The following is a 17,479-nucleotide window of genomic DNA, read 5'->3' as shown; positions in this document are numbered from 1 at the left end:
ATGAAGATTTTCAAAATGGGCATCTGTAAGTATGGACTTACGCTCAGGGATTCATGTATCCTCTTTGGGAATGTTTGAAGTGTGTTTTTATTTTAAGGATAATGGTTCATAATTCATCTAACTATATTCTGGGTCATCTAAGGCAATGTTTATCAAACTATGGGTCATAACGTCTAGTGGACTAGTGGCTTATGACTCTTTAATAGGCATGTCCAGCATTGCTTTCAGTAAAAGTGAATGGACTGGAAAACATCAGGATGTAAGGGTTAGGTACTGTTTTATAAAATGTTTGTTTCTGTGCTGTATGTGTGCGTGTAGGTCTGGGTCATGATGTGAACTGCATTACTGTGGGCAGATGTCCAAAGAGATTGAAAGCCATTAATCACTAGATCACTGGTTCTCAACCTTCACTCAACATTGGAATCACCCAATGGGCTTTGAAAATTAAGACTGTGTGGGTCCACCCCCAGAAATTCTGCTGTAATTGATTTCAGGTGTGACCTGGCCATGAGGCTTGCTTTGTTGCTTAAACCTTCTTAGCTGTGCAGCCAGGGGTGCGACCCTGGCAGGGTTTGAGCGTTGTAGCCAAGTCTTGCCAGGTAACTTCAGTCCTGCCTCTGGTTTGTGTTTCTTTAATTTGCCTTGGGGCCAAGTCTTCCCACAGATTGGACTTGTTGGAGGGTAGGAGGAGGGAACAGGGGGGTTGAGGGCATAGATGCTTTGCCCCAGGTGAAGGGAAGTGCAGTCTAGTGGGGCAAGTGGATGAAGTTCACAGAGGTATCAGGCAGAGACACGTGGGTTGGGGTGAGGAGAACACAGAGAGTGGAAGAGAGGTTGGTATCATTTGAATTGTGTGAGCAGTTTCACCTGCTCTTCCCCTCGGAGTCTGCGATTTCCCCAGGTTGTCTGTGTGTGGGTGCCTCTCCATACAGCAGCTTACCTTGAAGGGTGACCCTTGACTGATTCTCTTCCGTTAACCCTTCCCTCACAGAAGATGCAACTCCACTATACTCCCGTCACAAGGGACGAGTTTCAGCAAAACAACATCATCTCTTACATTAAATTAATCTTGTTACTTCTAATCGTATTGGTTACATTCTTGTTCTTATATAATTTGTCATTGTGCTTGGTTTTATAATTGTACAAGCTCATGAGAATAAGGTATTGATACCTAGTTATTTTATTTGTCTATACTTAATTAATATAATAGAAACAATATAATGGAGAAAGCACTGGATTTTTTGTGCCTTGAAAGGATAAGCTTCCTTTCCTCGCTGGGCCCCTTTGCTCTGTGTGACTGTGCAGCCCACCTGGATACAGTGGCCAGGAAATTAACCCGACCTCTTATTGATCTATTAGCAAAGATCAGAAGACGTTGTGTAGTGTAACGGAAATAAAAACAAAAATAAACAAATGGGACCTAATTAAACTCAAAAGCTTCTGCACAGCAAAGGAAACCATAAACAAAATGAAAAGACAACCCACAGAATGGGAGAAAATATCAATATTTGCAAACGATGCAACTGACAAGGGATTAGTCTCCAAAATTTACAAACAGCTGACGCAGCTCACTATCAAAAAAACCCAATCAACCCAATCAAAAAATGGGCAGAAGACCTACAGAGACATTTCTCCAGAGAAGACATACAGATGGCCAAGAGGTACTTGAAAAGATGCTCAACATCGCTAATTATTAGAGAAATGCAAATCAAAACTACAGTGAGGTATCACCTCACACCAGTCAGAATGGCCATCATCAAAAAATCTACAAACAATAAATGCTGGAGAGGGTGTGGAGAAAAGGGAACCCTCCTACACGGTTGACGGGAATGTAAATTGGTGCAGCCACTATGGAGAACAGTATGGCGGTTCCTCAGAAAACTAAAAATAGAACTACTATATGATCCAGCAATCCCACTCCTGGGCATATATATCCGGACAAGATGAAAACTCTAATTCGAAAAGATACCTGCACCCCAATGTTCATTGCAGCACTATTTACAATAGCCAAGACGTGGAAGCAACCTAAATGCCCATCAGCAGATGAATGGATAAAGACGTGGTACATATATACAATGGAATATGACTCAGCATAAAAAACAATGAAACAATGTCATTTGCAGCAATGTGGATGGACCTGGAGATTATAATACCAAGTGGAGTAAGTCAGACAGAGAAAGACAAATATCATATGATATCCTTATATGTGAAATCTAAAAAAAATAATAATAATACAAATGAAATTATTTACAAAACAGAAACAGACTCACAGACAGAGAGAACAAACTTATGGTTGCCGGGGGGAGGGGTGGGGGAAGGATGGATTGGGAGTTTGGGATTGACATGTACACACTGCTATATTTAAAATAAAATGCCTTTCCACGAAAAAAGAAAATAATTTTTAAAAAGAGAAGACTTTGTAAGTGATGTAAATGGAGCTTGAAGCTTATTGGGATTATTTTTCAGTAGCCCTATCTACATGTGAAATAGGGGTTCCGAGGAAAATCTGAATTAAGGAGGAAAGTGGGATTTAAATTATTATCAAAAAAAAAAAAAAGTGAGGATGTTGACGACAGTGACTGACATTGGTGATGGTGGGGGGCGGTTAACATTTATTGAGCATGTGCTAAGTAACCTGAAACGGGCCTGTGCTTTCCATGGTTATTTTGCTTGACCCTTAGAACAACCCTTTGAGGCAGGTGCTATTACGATCACCCCACTTTACACAGAAGGAACCCAAGTAAGTAACAATTAAGTAACTCATCTGAGAGACTCAACTGGGATTCAAGATCAAATATGTTGCCTCCAGGCCTTAGAGCTGAGTCTTAAGTACATGGAGAGGGCAGGGAGGCTATTCCAGGCCAGAAAATGTGAACCCAGGGAATGATGGAGGGGGTATGTGTGCCTGTGCTAGGGAGGGTACCAGGGGAGGTGCTGGCAAGGAGGTCAGCATCCAGTTACACAGCCTGGCAGAGCAGTGAGACTATGAAATACTGATGAAAGAGTTTTTTTAAAAAAAAGGATGAGTTCATCCTTTTATACTGTTGTAGGAACCCTGATAAGACATCCTGAGAATGGAATAAGCAACGTGCAGGACGACACAAACATTTATTTAGAAAAGAAACACGTGTGTGTGTGTATGTGTGTGTGTGTGTGTGAGAGAGAGAGAGAGAGAGAGAGAGAGAGAGAGAGAGAGAGAGAGAGAGAGAGATTAAATGTTTGCACAGAATTGATCTGGAAAGATATCCTTCCAAGTTCTGACAGTGTCCATGTGTGCCATGAAGAAGATGAGGGAGACTTCTGATGGCTTTTAACTTTCCCAGATATGAGAACCAGGAGAAAAGACATGGAACCTTGGAAAGTGAAGATAAAAAATTTTTTTAATTAAAAAAATTTTTTTAATTGGGAGAAGAAACTTCACAGCCACCAATGTGTTAACAAAGGGGAGAACGATTGTTAGCATTTGACTAAAGGCCTCCAAGTACAGTCAAATATAAATATTTATTGAGTAACCCAGCCCAAGGCATGGAGCTTAATAATAAGGAACTTGGACGTCGTGGGTTTTGGTATCCACAGGTCCTGGAACCGACCCCACGCAGACACCAAGGATGACTGTGCCCTCACCTCTCAGCACCCCCTCCCAGCCAGGTGAAGGGCAAGTCCCCGTGTGGTTTTCGTGGCATTTTAAAAATGCGTACAAATGCTAAGTGGCCAATTCTGTGTGTTGTAGATGGATAAAGGACATGTGGACTTTTGAGCTTCCGCCGGAGAAGATAACAGTTCAAGCCCTCCAGGATGCTGGGCAGGTGGGGGCTGGAGTGAGAGATGCTGGCGTGAAGGGTAAGTGATGACTGAAGCCCAGTGCGCCACGGCCTGGACTCTGGTTTCCAAGTTCCTCAGTGTGCGGAGATATGGTGTGCTCTGGCTTGGTGCGCTGCTGAGGATGTGACCTCTCTCTGACAGAGGATCAGGGAGGATGCTTACCTGTTTCCTGGTACCTAAGGCATTCTGTTATCATGCAGTGGTTGCAGGGCCCAACCAAGATGAGGACAGCTCAGGAGCCTCAGAGCATAAACTGTAACCGTGCACCTTTATGGAGTGCCAACTGCGTGGCAGGCCCCAACACTTTAATGCATTAATTCGTTTCATTCTCATCTTAGAGCTGGGCCACCAGGGAGCGCAAGGAACCTGGTTGATTACTGAGAGCATATGGTCCTGATGATGGCCCCATCCCAAGGGAAAAGCCTCTTTCTCTTCCTCATACATCCCCCACTTGCCTTTCTCCCCATGCCCGCTTTTCATCTTTTTTTTTTTTTCCATGGAATCATAGATCTCTGTATGAAAGGGACTTAGCGTCAGAGGGACGTCAGCATAGGTCACCGTGGCGGATCATAGTTTCCCTAAATGGCCACCGTGGTATCGCTGCTCTTCCAGAACCTTGCCGGGTCCCCTCAAGCTGGGAGGTCTGCTTTCCCTCCTCTTGAGTCTGGGTGGGACTCGGCGACCACCTTCACAGGGAAGGCGGCAGAGGTGACATTGAGTGACCTCAAAGCCCAGATCAGCAAAGCGTACGGGGCTCCCAGCCAGCGCTCAACGCTCCGGGCAGGGCTGCCTGTGAGACCAGCTGGGCCCCGTGGAAAGGCCCCGAGTAGGGGTTCCAGCCGACAGCCCCTCCAGGGCCCCATTGACACGTGAGGGAGACTTCTGATGGCGCCAGACCCCAGCCTTGGAGCTGCCCCACTGCTGCCAAGTGGAGTGAGGACAAAGTGAACTGTCCCCGCAGAGCCCTGTCCCCACAGCAGATTCAGGAGAGGATAAACATCGTCACTGCTTGGTGCTCTCTCATTTAAACCCACCACGACACCGTTGAAGGTAGATGTCATTCATTACACAGATTTACAAATAAGAGGAAGGAGGCCGAGTCAGATGAAGTGACTCACCCAAGGCCACACGAGGAGCTGGGATTGGAACCCAGGGCTCCCTGATCCCCAGCTGGTGACATCCCCCCCTACCCCAGGGCCCGTTCCTTCTGGACTGGGAGCTGGGGCCTTTGCGGCCCCTCAAACACAGCCCTCTCAGAGAAGGCAAACCATTTGCAATAGGAGGTCCAGAGAATACAACTTTGGAGAACTAGCTTTACATAGTTTGCTCTCTCTTTCCTTAATTTGAATCCTAGTTAAACCCTGGGATCCTGCTTTAAACATACAGTCCTCTCGGGAAGCTGCCTGCTTTCCCTCCAAGAGCTTAGATTCGTGGTATCTGCTCGTGTTACACGAGATTCAGATCACGTGAAGTAATAATCACGTTTCTGTGTCAGCCCTGTTTGACTTCAGGCTCTGTGAGGCCAGAGCCTGGTCTGTGTCTCCTATTTCTCAATTTTTAGCACAGACTCTAACCTGTAGTAGACAGTGAATAAATGCAAGTTAAATAAATACCAAAGAGCCGTTAAGTGTGAATTTTCTTGAGAAGGATGATGGTAGCATATAAGGAAGTGCAAACTTCCAGGTATAAATACTGAAGTCTTATCTTGGTGCTAAAGGTTTGTCTTTTGAGGTCAAGGTTTCTTTGTCATTTCCTTTGTTTCTCCTGTTAGATAAAACACCTTTGGGTTTCACTTTTATAAACAAAGAACTTCCACAAAAGGCAACAGTAAACTAAACAATAACAGGAACTGGCAGAGCTCTGAGACAATATTTCTCGGTGGGTTGTTATTCAAGTGGAAGATATTTTCAGATGTGCAGCATTGGAGAATTGACTTTGGTATGAATGTTGAAATGTGACATGTAACGTCCACACTCATCGTGGTCGACCTTTGCTCATAGTATCGGTGGCCTTGTGTCTTTCAACTTGAATTTAGTTCCATGTCTGCGTGGCATTGCAGCAGCTCCAGAACTGGGGACAGCTCTTCTCTCTGCGTTGTCCAGAGTGTCTAACACTGGATCCTACGCTCAGTAGGTGGAAGAGCCTCAGGACCAGAATATGAGGCTATTTGTTTCTTTTATTTTGGCCTCTGGGATCCTAGTTCCCCAGCCAGGGATCAAACCCTGGCCATGACAGTGAAAGCACCGAGTCCCAACCACTGGACCGCCAGGGAAGCCCTGAGGACTTTGTTTTTTAAGAAGGAGAAATGAATGCATGCAAAATGTTAGGCAAGTTTAAATCCTTAATCATCTTTTTTTTAGTGCCTAATCTGTCAGCTTTTGCCGTCTAACAGACCCCCCAAAACTTAGTAGCTTCAAATAATAGTCATGGATTTAGTTCACGATTCTGCAGGTGGGAAGTTCAGGCCACCTGGGTCAGCTGGTCTAGCTGGGTTTTCTGGGCTAACTGGTTGGCTGGGAGCTGACAGGTGGAGGAAGCCTCGGCCCAGGTGACCCACCTCTGCTCTGCTCCCCTCCCCCCAGCAGGACTCCAAGAGGACGCACGTGCACGGCTTCTTGAGGCTGGGGCTCGAGAAGGACACAGGGCTACTTCTGCCGCTTTCTGTTGGCCAGAGCAAGTCACAGGCCACTTCAGATCCGAGACATGAGCAGTAGGCTCCAGCCCTTGGTGGCAGGGTTTGCAAAGCCTGCAAGGGGCAGGCTCGCAGGGAGGGTGGAGAACTGTGGCCACCGTGGAAATGCACATACCCAGTAAGATGCGGCATTGTGCGGGGGACACTGGCAGCACTACAGTGCAGGTGGTGGAAATGAAACTCCTTAAGTGCTTTGTAACTTATGAGAAAATGGAACTGGATTGAGAGGAGAGGCTAGCAGGAGAGGCTGAGATGGACACAGAAGAGAAGAGCCCTGGGTGCCACACCTCCCCCCAGTTCTCCAGCTCCCAAGTCTGGAAAAGGGGGTGTTGAGACAGGTCGGGGGGAGGGGAGATAGAGGCAGAGCGCAGGGTGGATAGTTGGTAGCAAAGAGGGTTTCTTTTCCTTTGCTGCAGTTTTCTCTCCCTCTGTCTGCTGGGGGTGGCAGGCAGATCACACGTGAAGAGTAAGGAGCCGCCTTCACATATGAGTCAGCAGAAGGCGCCCTGCGCGGAATCCGACAACCCGGGGACAGCCTCAGTGCCGCCTGCTTCCTGCCCCCGAGGCTTCAAGTGCATGTGTTTGTCTGATGGGTTTGTTTGCTGGAGGGGAGGGGAAGGGTCGAATGGTCTGTCTGCTGCACCCCTTTTGCCGTGGCATTTCAGGGAGGCTTCACCTTGCACCGCCGGGCCCCAGCCTCCTGACATCTGTTTTGCATCTCTTTGTCACAGTGGCCCTAGAAGGCTGAGACTGAGTTATCATCGCTTTACAGATGGGGAAACCGAGTGCTGAGAGGTTCAGGAACTTGCCTGGATCACACAGGTGGGCGGTGGCCAGAGCAGGGTTCGAAGCTGGGCTATGCTTTGGGTTCCACGGTGCATGGCCCTGAACACTGCCGTGCTGTATGGCCTGCAGGTCAGACAGAAACGGCTGCCCAGCCAGGTGTAATCAGGACAGCGGGGTGTCATCCCTTCCCCTCCCCGGCCGCTGCTTGGAAGGAGGTCTGAGGTCTGAGGACTGTGCTTAGGAAGGTGTCACCCTAGAGAATTCAGCAGCAGCAAGAAGCAGCTACCCGGGGGAAACCCCGCCCTCCCCCAGGTCATCAGGAGCCCTGGGTAATCAGGGTGGGGAATTTCCAGCCTCCTCCCCTGGCAGAGTCCTGAGCCCCCACCCCACCCCCGAGGCCGGGTCTGAGCACCCTGCTTCACGGCAGCCCCGGGAATGCTCTGGTGGGGGCTGGGCAAGCCTGGTCCTCTGCCCAAGTCCTCGGGCCGCTGCTGAGTCCGTTTGAAATATTCCTCACTCAGTTCCTCCCAGTTCCTCTGGGAAGGGCTCGTGTGCCCCAGCCATGTGCTCCGAGGAGCGGGACCCCGCTGGCATCTCCCCCCGGACGCCCCTCTTGTACCATCTCTGGTCCTCAGGCTTCCCCTGCTCTCCATGCACAAGAACGCCCTGAACCAAATATAGTCCATGGAGGATGCTTGTTTATGGCCCTGGTTTAGTTAAAGGCAGTGCTGCCATCAGCTGGCTGAGACTTTTAAAGTGGTTTCATGAGGATGGAATGTGTTCCTTTTTCTTCATTCTCTTTTTTTTTCCTTTTTCTTTTCCTCAGTCCTACCCATTCTTTCCAATAGGCGGATGCAGCTTGGAAGCCCGACGGTAATAAGGAGAAGCAGGAAAGGCTTGAAAATAGTAGCATTTATTAAAGGCTTTGCCACAAGCCAGGTCCTGTTCTACGCACGTTACGCTTTCTTTTCTCACAACAGCCCTGAGGGGCACTGGTTTTGTCCCCATTTTACAGATGAGGAAACTGAGGTACAGAGAGGTGAAGTCACCTGTGTGTCATGATGCCTGGCACATTCAAGTGCTTGATATTATTTGTAAAATGAGCCGTGTCTTAGTTTGAGTCGAAAATTCAGGTGCAAGGGCTTCTATGGGCAGTTTCTATGGGCAGTACAGAAGGGCATAAGGGGGTGCAGCTGGGGCAGGGAAGGGGGAGAGGCCATTCAGGGTGGGGCCTGAGCAGGTGACTGCTGTGGGTGACCGGGGCTCAGTCCCACTGGGGACCTGTGACAGACCATGTAGGGGTCATCTGGGAATTGTCCCACCAAGGGACGCGGAAGCTGGGGTGTTCCTAGCGAAATCATGGGGACCTTTTGAAGCAATTGTGAATTTCACAATTATATCCTATAAGTTGCCCCCATTTGTCCAGGGAAGGAAGGAAGGAGAACTTATTGTGCAGAATTCCCCTGGCTTGCTGAACTTCCCCTTAGTTCTCTGCATCTCAACTCTTCCTGTGCAACAAACTGCCCCCAGATGCAGTGGAAAAACTAATAATAAGCATCTATGTAGCTCCTGCAGTGAAGGTTGGCTGGGGCTTGGCTGATCTGGGTTGGGCTCAGCTGGGCAGCTCTGCTGACCTTGGTTGGGCCAACACACATCGGAGGGCAAGGGGAGTGGCTGATCCAGGCTGGGTTCAGCTGGGTGACTGTTTCCGGCCTGGGTCCAGCTAGACTTGGCCTCTCGCCGAGGTCTGGCCTCAAGCCTGCTCCACCCGAGTGCATTCTAAGTCCAGCCTTACAGACAGCGGCAGCCCAGGGCAGCTCTTCTCATGACCAGGGGAGAGGCAGGGGGTGCAGGTGGAGACCCAGAGGCCTCTGCACTGCTGCTTCTATGTTATCGTATTGATAACGCAAGTCACACGGTCAAGCCCAAGTCAAGAGGCCGAGCGGTGAACTCTGCCTGTCCTGGGGGCTGTCTCCTGTTGGCCTTGGTCAGGACCCAGAGAGCCCACTGCTTCTGCCTAACTGGGCAAATACAAGGTGAAATTTAAAGGCCTTTACCAATGGCAGTTTTGGTTATAATTCTGGGCAAAGCCTCAAGTCTTTAATGATAGTCTGAGTTGTTATTAATGGGAGATGACGTGGTTATTAAAAGCTACACGGCCTCAGGTTGCAGAAACTTCTGGTAGCTCAGACCTTCGCCGAGGATTGCTGCCCCTCCTGGTCCCGCGGCTTTGCTCCTCGTGGACTTGGGAGGTGTCTGGGGTTGTCCAGCTCCCTCAGTGACAACCCACTGCCTCCCCACAGCTGCCTAAATGGTTTGACTTGGCATCAGTGCGTACTGGTTGCTCAAGTGTGTCGGACTGAAATAAGAGCAGCCAGTGGGATGAATAAATTGTCAATTACATATATGTGTAAGTTGTCCTCCGTTTTGGGAGAATGCTCTGAGTTCTGTGAAAATGTCATTTCTTTGCCTCGATCAATACCTTGGCTCTCCCGCCTGGCACAAATACAGTTGAGCTGGAGAGGCGGCCATGCTTCTATGTCGGTTGGAATTAGCAGCAATAGATTTACAGGACTCTTTCCCAGTGAGCATGGAAAAAATTCGCCACTTTATGCTTTTTGTGAGTTCTAAGTCATAAAGCATTCTGCTGAGGGTGGCTTGACTGTTGTGTTCTTGGCCCAGTACGTCTTTCCAAACACTTGTAAGTTATTGATACTGTGTTTGCAAGTTGGCCAAGCAAGTAATAAGACCTTGCTGAATGATGGCACCGTATCTGGCCCAACAGAGCTTTCTAATTAACCGATCAGTGCAAAGCATGCGCCTTATGAATGCTGCTAAAATGCCTGTGGACTCAGTGGCTTGTCTCTATCTTCGTGAATGCATAGGGATAAGGCAGAAAGTACCAGATGTGTGAGCCAATTCCTGTGTCACTTCTGGGTGGGAAGGATGGTGGGGGAGTGGGGAGGTGAGACGAGAAACGGAAGCAGGTGTGTTCACAAGCATGTGACCACTGTGGGCAGCTGGGTCAGGCCCGCCGGGGAGCTCTGGGAGATGGCAGTGACCTCACCTCAGAGTTACTTCACCCAGGGAGTGAAGACCCTGGGGCATTATCCACCAACCCCCATCCATCATTGGTGAGGACCATTCCAAGGGGCAGTAGCTCTTTGGTCTTCCAGCCCACCTAGGCGTACCCCTGCCCACCATCAGTCTTCAGATCAAAGAGAGCTGTGGGTACCAGAGGATGGTTATTTTGGAGGAGCTAGGTAATTTGTGATATTTTTAAAGAAAAGTAACATTGACCTTTCTTAAAGTCGAAAAAATGGCATGTATGGGAGGGCGGGTGCTGAGGGGGCATGGGTGAGGCATCCTTAGCATCTGCTATGGGGTGTGCCAGACAGTTTGCGGAATGGAAGGAGGGAATGCGTAGCTTTTAAATCTGAGCACAGCGAAAACTAAATCCCTCTGAGGCCTTTGGACGGAATGGGGAAAGGAGAACATTTTTTTTGGCGTGGATATTTAATTTATTTCTGTTTTGTCATAGCCATACAATGAAACATTATACAACCACTAAAAAAGGTAGAAGAACTACTGTGATGATATGCAACTGTCTTCAAGTTACAGTTTTGAGTAGAGAAAAAGCACAATACAGAACGATCTTTAGAATAGGTTCCTATTTATAGAAATAGCTTTATTGGGATCTAATTTACATATCATAAAATTCATCCCTTTTAAGTGTACAGGTATGAGTGCTTTAGTAAACGTTTACAGTTTTCTAGAACTTTCTTGCAAATGGAATCATACACTGTGTGGTCTTTTGTGTCTGGCTGCTTTCACTCGGTCATCCGAGTCTGTAGCATGTCAATAGTTTGTTTCCTTTTTACTGTGGAAAAGTATTTCATCGATTGGATATATCACTTTTTGTTTATCCATTCCACAGTGGATAGACATTTGGATTGATTTTAGTTTTATTATTATGAATAATGCTACTATGAACATCTACATACAAGTCTTTATATGGACATGGATTTTTATTTCTCTTGAGTAGGTACTTAGGAGTGAAATTTCTCGGTCATATGGTGAGTGTTTGTTTAGTTCTTTAAGACACTGCCAATCTGTTTTCCAAAGAGGCTGCTCCCTTTTACTGCATTCCCACCAACAATGGGAGCCTGATTTCTTCCTGTCCTCACAAACAGTTGGTGTGGTCAGGGTTTTTTGATGCTCGCCACTCTGATAGAAGTATAGTCGCATCTTATCGTGAGTTTAGCATTTCCCGGTGACTAAGGATGTTGAGTATCTTTTCATGTGCTTATTTGCTAGTGGGTTATCTTCCTTGGTGAAGCGTCTGTTCAAATCTTTTCTTATGTTTGTGTTGTGTTCTTTATCTTCTTATTCACTAGTAAGGGTTCTGGACTATTGCCATTTTTTCTATAAGTCTGAAATTATTTCCAAATAAAAAGTTAAAAAAAAAGTCTAACCCCCGTCACCCTTCCCATGCCCCTTCAGGATGGTACACCCAGGAATTGTTTCAGCGTGGACATGCTCGCTAAAATAATTCAAGGGAAGGGAGAGATCAGACTATGAATCTTTGGCCAGAAGGAGTCATTGTCTGGTAACGACACAATGGCTCTTTACTAAATCGAGACATACTTCCTTGACCACTTTTTCACTATGAGTGGGAAATCAGTGATTAAAGCGTGTCCAGATGTTGGATAAAGGAATGCATGATAGAGCTTATTAATATCTCCCTTCCTCTCCTTACTGTGGAAGTTACTCAGCCTCCTTAGCCTTCCCCTTCACGTGTGGTCAGGAGGCGCCTGGTGGGCAGGTCACACGGTGGGTCTGGAGGGGTGGGCAGGGCTGCGCGGTCCCCGTTCTGGCAATGAGAGAACAGACACACCTGTGTGCAATAGGACCCCCCCACCGAATCCCCTCCTTCTTCTGTAACTTCTTACATCATGAACGTGAACCAAATCCACGCCTGTAGCTAAATGTACTGAATTCAAACAGGACTTAATGGGCTGATTTAGTCAACAGCAGAGGAAATAAGGATGATGAGGTGGAGAAGGAAGACCTTCCAACCCACTTGCCATCTCCTTGACGCCCGCCATGTCGGCCTGTACTTACCAGCTTTCAATTTTCCAAATATTTAGCGAGTATCAGCTGTTCATTGTTTCATTCATTCGCTAAGTCTTTATGAACTCCTAACATGCCACTCCAAACTCAGCCACTGTTTGAGGCTGGGGGTAGGGATGGGAGGGGGGATTAGTAGTGAAGCAAAGGGGCAAAGTGCTTTCCCTCAAGAGGCTTCCATTCTCTTGGAAGGAAGAAATAGATGGATGGAAGTGGGAGAAACAGACAATAAATAATTAAGCAAATAAATACACCATAGATATCAGGTTATAATAAGCATTACAAAATGAAATACAACACAATAAGGAGGTTGAGACAGATGGGTTCATAAAAATTCTGGAAGGATGTACTCCAGAGGATTAACAAATAGACCTGTAGTTTTAAAAAATTTACGTTAGTAATTTGTTTTCTAATTTTTCTATAACAAACTTGTATTGCTCTTTTTGGTAAATAAAGTTATTCCAAATTTGCCAAAAACATTAGATTGCAAGTCCATATGATTCATTGTGTCACTGGTATCATAATTTTATAACCAAATATATTGAAAAAAATCAACTGGAAAATAATACATAGTCTTTATTGTCTGCAGTGTGGTTTCTGCATGTTTTAGGAATTTTGATATGTGGAAATATAAGATCAATAAATTATGGAAAACCAGACATGTTTATGAAATGCCTTTCTGATGGGTAACTTGGAATGATGAATGGTCTCTTCAAGTCTTGGTCAATTCCAAATGTTTCTAAGTTGGCCAGAATAGAAAATAGTAGCATTAAATGCAAGATGCAGAGACCAACCGTTTGAGCCCCAAATGCTGCTTCTAATATTGTTTTGTTTTCACTGGCAAAAGGAACTGCAAATGTGTGTCCAGGAGTTCACACAGCAGAACATACAGTCATTGGGTTAGCTTGGCCCAGGAAGACTCCCAGACTTGTAAAGTCAGACAAAAATAAGACATTTTAAGGCCCCACCCAGAGTCTTTGCCTGGGGCTCAGCTCCCAGGAACATGCATACATGTATGATTACGTTGCCCCTCCCTCCTTCCCTCCTTCCCTCCTTCCCTCCTCTCTCCCCTCCTCCGTGCTTCCATATGACTAAGTCTACCTTTTCGTTGACTGGTGCCGCTTTCCAAAAAAGGTGACACTTTGTCTCCTAACGTCACCACTGCTTATAACAACCACTCAGGACAACTCGTGTGGTCACACAACACTCCCACCCAAGACATCCGCCCAAAACCTTCCCACGCTACACAGTCAAGTCATTCCGTTTCTGGTCTAGGCTGACATTAAAATCCACTTGGGAATACATCAGATCCCATCCAAATAGTAACTTCATTGGATGGTTTGCAAGCTTGGTCATGTTTTCTTATAACTGATTCAAATTCATAGTTATCCATGTACGCACTGATAAAGAAACTCAAAATCTGCGTCCACGTGAATTATTATTATTATTATTATTATTTTTTGGTTGTGTTTGGTCTTCATTGCTGCATGCAGGCTTTCTCTAGTTGTGGTGAGTGGGGGCTACTCTTCGTTGCGGTGCACCGACTTCTCATTGCGGGGCTTCTCTTGTTGTGGAGCGTGGACTCTAGGCACACAGGCTTCAGTAGTTGTGCCACGTGGGCTAAGTAGTTGTGGCTCACGGGCTCTAGAGCACAGGTTCAGTAGTTGTGGTGCACGGGCTTAGTTACTCCACGGCATGTGGGATCTTTGCAGACCAGGACTCAAACCCGTCTCCCCTGAACTGGCAGGTGGATTCTTAACCACTGCACCACCAGGGAAGTCCCCACATGGATTCTTAATTGGCTCTTACTTTAAGTCGGAGTTCCGTGGCTCTACTCACTGTTTCCAGTGGTTTCTGTTGTTCCAGAGCGATTGATCCCAGTAGCTTTGAGGTTTCTTTTTTGTTTATTTATTTTTTACTTCCTTGTTGATTGGATTCTAAGGAGCCCAACTGTCACTCCTTTGTTTTACGTTCCTAGATCACTCATTATTGAGAAATTAAATGATGCTACTTGAGAGAAGGCTTATGATGAGGCAAGAATTCTAGCTACAAAGATAAAGTACACTTTGAGCAAAAGTTAACTTTTTTTTTTTTTTTTTTTTGTGGTATGCGGGCCTCTCACTGTTGTGGCCTCTCCCGTTGCGGAGCACAGGCTCCGGGACGCGCAGGCTCAGCGGCCATGGCCCACAGGCCCAGCCGCTCCGCGGCATCTTCCCGGATCGGGGCACGAACCCGTGTCCCCTGCATCGGCAGGTGGATTCTCAACCACTGCGCCACCAGGGGAGCCCAAAAGTTAACATTTTAAAGTTTGATAGTATTCCACAAAAGTTAACGAAGGTATATAAAGGACTATTTGACATTGAGTGAAAAATAATGTATTGGTTCCTTTTTTCTATAACAAATTCTAGCTTCACTAAAAAGAATTCATTTGTTTTTATATAACTGCATTTTGCATTGTACTAGTTCAGTGTTGCCATAACTAAGTTTTATTAGGCTTTGTTTTGAAATTTTGCCTTTTTTTTTCTTCCTTGGACTTCAAAAAGCATGTCACAGTGACATGCTCAGTGTGGCATTTGCTGATGCCTAAGAGCGCCTGTGGTTTTAATTTTTGGTTGTTTTTTGTCCCTCGACCTTTTCTTTTAGTTAATGTGAATTACATTGCGTTTTCCACTCCTGAGCACTGATTATTGCCATCCACTTCCTCTGGAGCTCACTACACCACGAGGTCCTCTGGGAAATGGATTAGTCACAGCCGAGCCAGGCACCTTGCGTGCCACGGTCGGTATCAGCTCCAACAACCGTGCCTTTAGGAGGAAGATGAAAACGGCTGCAGCGTCTTCCTTTGGGGAGGGAATAAGGCCTCAGTTTGGGGGTGTGTATGGCTTGTCACACTCCCTGGATTCATCTTTATAATATAACACACAGACGATTGGATATTAAGAAAGACAGAGATCTCATTTGGTTATGAAGCATCTCAGGCACACTTCTGCCCTCAGGAAACAGACCTCAGGGTTGATCAGAACCTCTTGCCTGTGTGGCACGTGCGTAATGTTTGGGGATGGGCTGAATCTTAATATATTGATGTGATTTTGAAAAACTTGGAACAGGTTTATTTATCTCCAACATGTTTTCACCTAATCTACTTGAGTCTAATTTCAGAAATTTTCAAGCCAAAGGATTTTTCTTTATAGGCCAGACTTATAAAGACATTCCCAAGGTCACGCCTTAATCATATCAATAACTGTTGCCAGGTTTCAGCTTCCATTTAGCATCATTGATTGACAGCTTGTGACCCCCTGTCCCCAGGTGTAGTCGCCATCTTCCCTCCATTTGGTATCACCTGACCTAAGGGTGCTGTGGCTGTGGTCTCTATGATCGGGAGAACTCTTTAATTTTCCGATTCAGAGTGAAGCCCCTTCCAGTTTGAGGAACTAGAGCAGCTGAAGGGCAGGGACCAGTGGTTAACCAGTTAGATAAACTGACCAAGGTGTCAGATCACGTTTTGGTCTGAGCCGGGGGTGGCTTTGGGGAACTGTGTGTGCCGCCCTCGGCCTCAGTTTCTTTGAGTCTGTTAGCTTGTAGGGGGCAGAAAGGCCAACCCCGAACAGTGTAGCCAAGTGAGCACCGGGCACGGTGGCCCTGCAGTCAGAATGGGGTCACACAAACAAAAAGCCTGACCAAACATTAGGTGGACATACAGGGAGTATAAGCCCTTAGCCTTCACAGTAAAAAGGATCGCCAGCTCCGTTTCCCTGAGACAGCGGAACATTCGTCTGGAGGTTCTGCTGTTGCCTGTCCTGTTGGTCTTCTGGAGCTCAGGGGCACACAGAGCACAGTAACCCTCCTGATCAGTTACAAGTTAGGGATTGTCGCACGGGTGAGGCGACCCCGAGGGCCACGCTCTACCCTGGCGCCGGCGCTGGCCAGCTGTGAGGACTCGGGGAGGTAACTCAGCCTTCGGACCTCACCTTCTTCCCTGGTGGAATCAGAGTAGGGCCTCTCTACCTGAAGGCCAGGAGTGCTGATGGAAGAGGACGCTGGGGACCCCACTGGGAAGTAGCACCACAGCTGTTACCAGTGTCTGCAGCGTCCAGCAGAGAGGCAGCAGCCCCTACCCACCATCCACACGCTCAGTGAGCTCTCAGCTCCCTGGGGCTGACAGCTCTCAGCTGTGACTTGTGGCAGGTCCAGAAGCCCTGCCTGTTGCTCACATCATGGATCACTAGCTAGCCTGAGCGCTGGCCAGAAAGCGATGCAGGCACAGACACTAAGTCTTTCTCTGTCTGTCTTACTTCCCTCAGGATGATAATCTCTAGGTACATCCATGTCGCTGAAATGGCGTTATTTCATTCTTTTTAATGGCTGAGTAATATTCCAATGTATATTTGTAGCTCATCTTCTTTATCCACTCATCTGTCAATGGACATTTAGGTTGCTTCCATGTCCTGGCTGTTGTAAATAGTACTGCTATGAACATTGAGGTGCAGGTATCTTTTCGAATTAGAGTTTTCTCCAGATATATGCCCAGTAGTGGGATTGCTGGATCATATGGTAGCTCTATTTTTACTTTTTTAATTTTTTTTTTTTGTGGTACACGGGCCTCTCACTGTTGTGGCCTCTCCCGTTGCGGAGCACAGGCTCCGGACGCGCAGGCTCAGCGGCCATGGCTCACGGGCCCAGCCGCTCCGCGGCATGTGGGATCTTCCCGGACCGGGGCACGAACCCGTGTCCCCTGCATCGGCAGGCGGACTCTCAACCACTGCGCCACTAGGGAAGCCCCTATTTTTACATTTTTAAGGAACCTCCATACCATTCTCCATAGCGGCTGCACCAACTTATTGTACCTTCCCACCAACAGTGTAGGCGGGAGTGTTCAGTTGTAATTATCGTGTCACTCCTGGCTGGTACGGTGAGGAACAGCAGTTGGTGTCAGTGTGATTCCAGTAATGTTTGTTCTCTTTAGCCTTTCCTTTATTTCCTCTTTGAGTCGCTTCATAGGACTTAATTTCGGGGACTTAACTGGACGTGGTGTGAGCTGGTCCCAGAACA

General features: G+C 47.1%; 1 protein-coding gene across 1 annotated transcript in view; it reads left to right on the top strand.

The window, feature by feature from the left end:
- Nucleotides 1–17,479, top strand: part of RIN2 (Ras and Rab interactor 2) — a 219,659-nt gene that overhangs the window by 35,569 nt on the left and 166,611 nt on the right. Inside the window, exon 2 of the mRNA XM_032604441.1 lies at nt 3,731–3,840. The gene's annotated coding sequence lies outside the window, so the exon portion shown is untranslated. The remainder of the gene's footprint in view (nt 1–3,730; nt 3,841–17,479) is intronic.

This window comes from Phocoena sinus, chromosome 15 (assembly GCF_008692025.1).
Source record: "Phocoena sinus isolate mPhoSin1 chromosome 15, mPhoSin1.pri, whole genome shotgun sequence".
Taxonomy (NCBI): Eukaryota; Metazoa; Chordata; class Mammalia; order Artiodactyla; family Phocoenidae; genus Phocoena; species Phocoena sinus.
The sequence above is the reverse complement of the archived record's forward strand: the minus strand, read 5'-3'. Positions and strand labels throughout refer to the sequence as shown.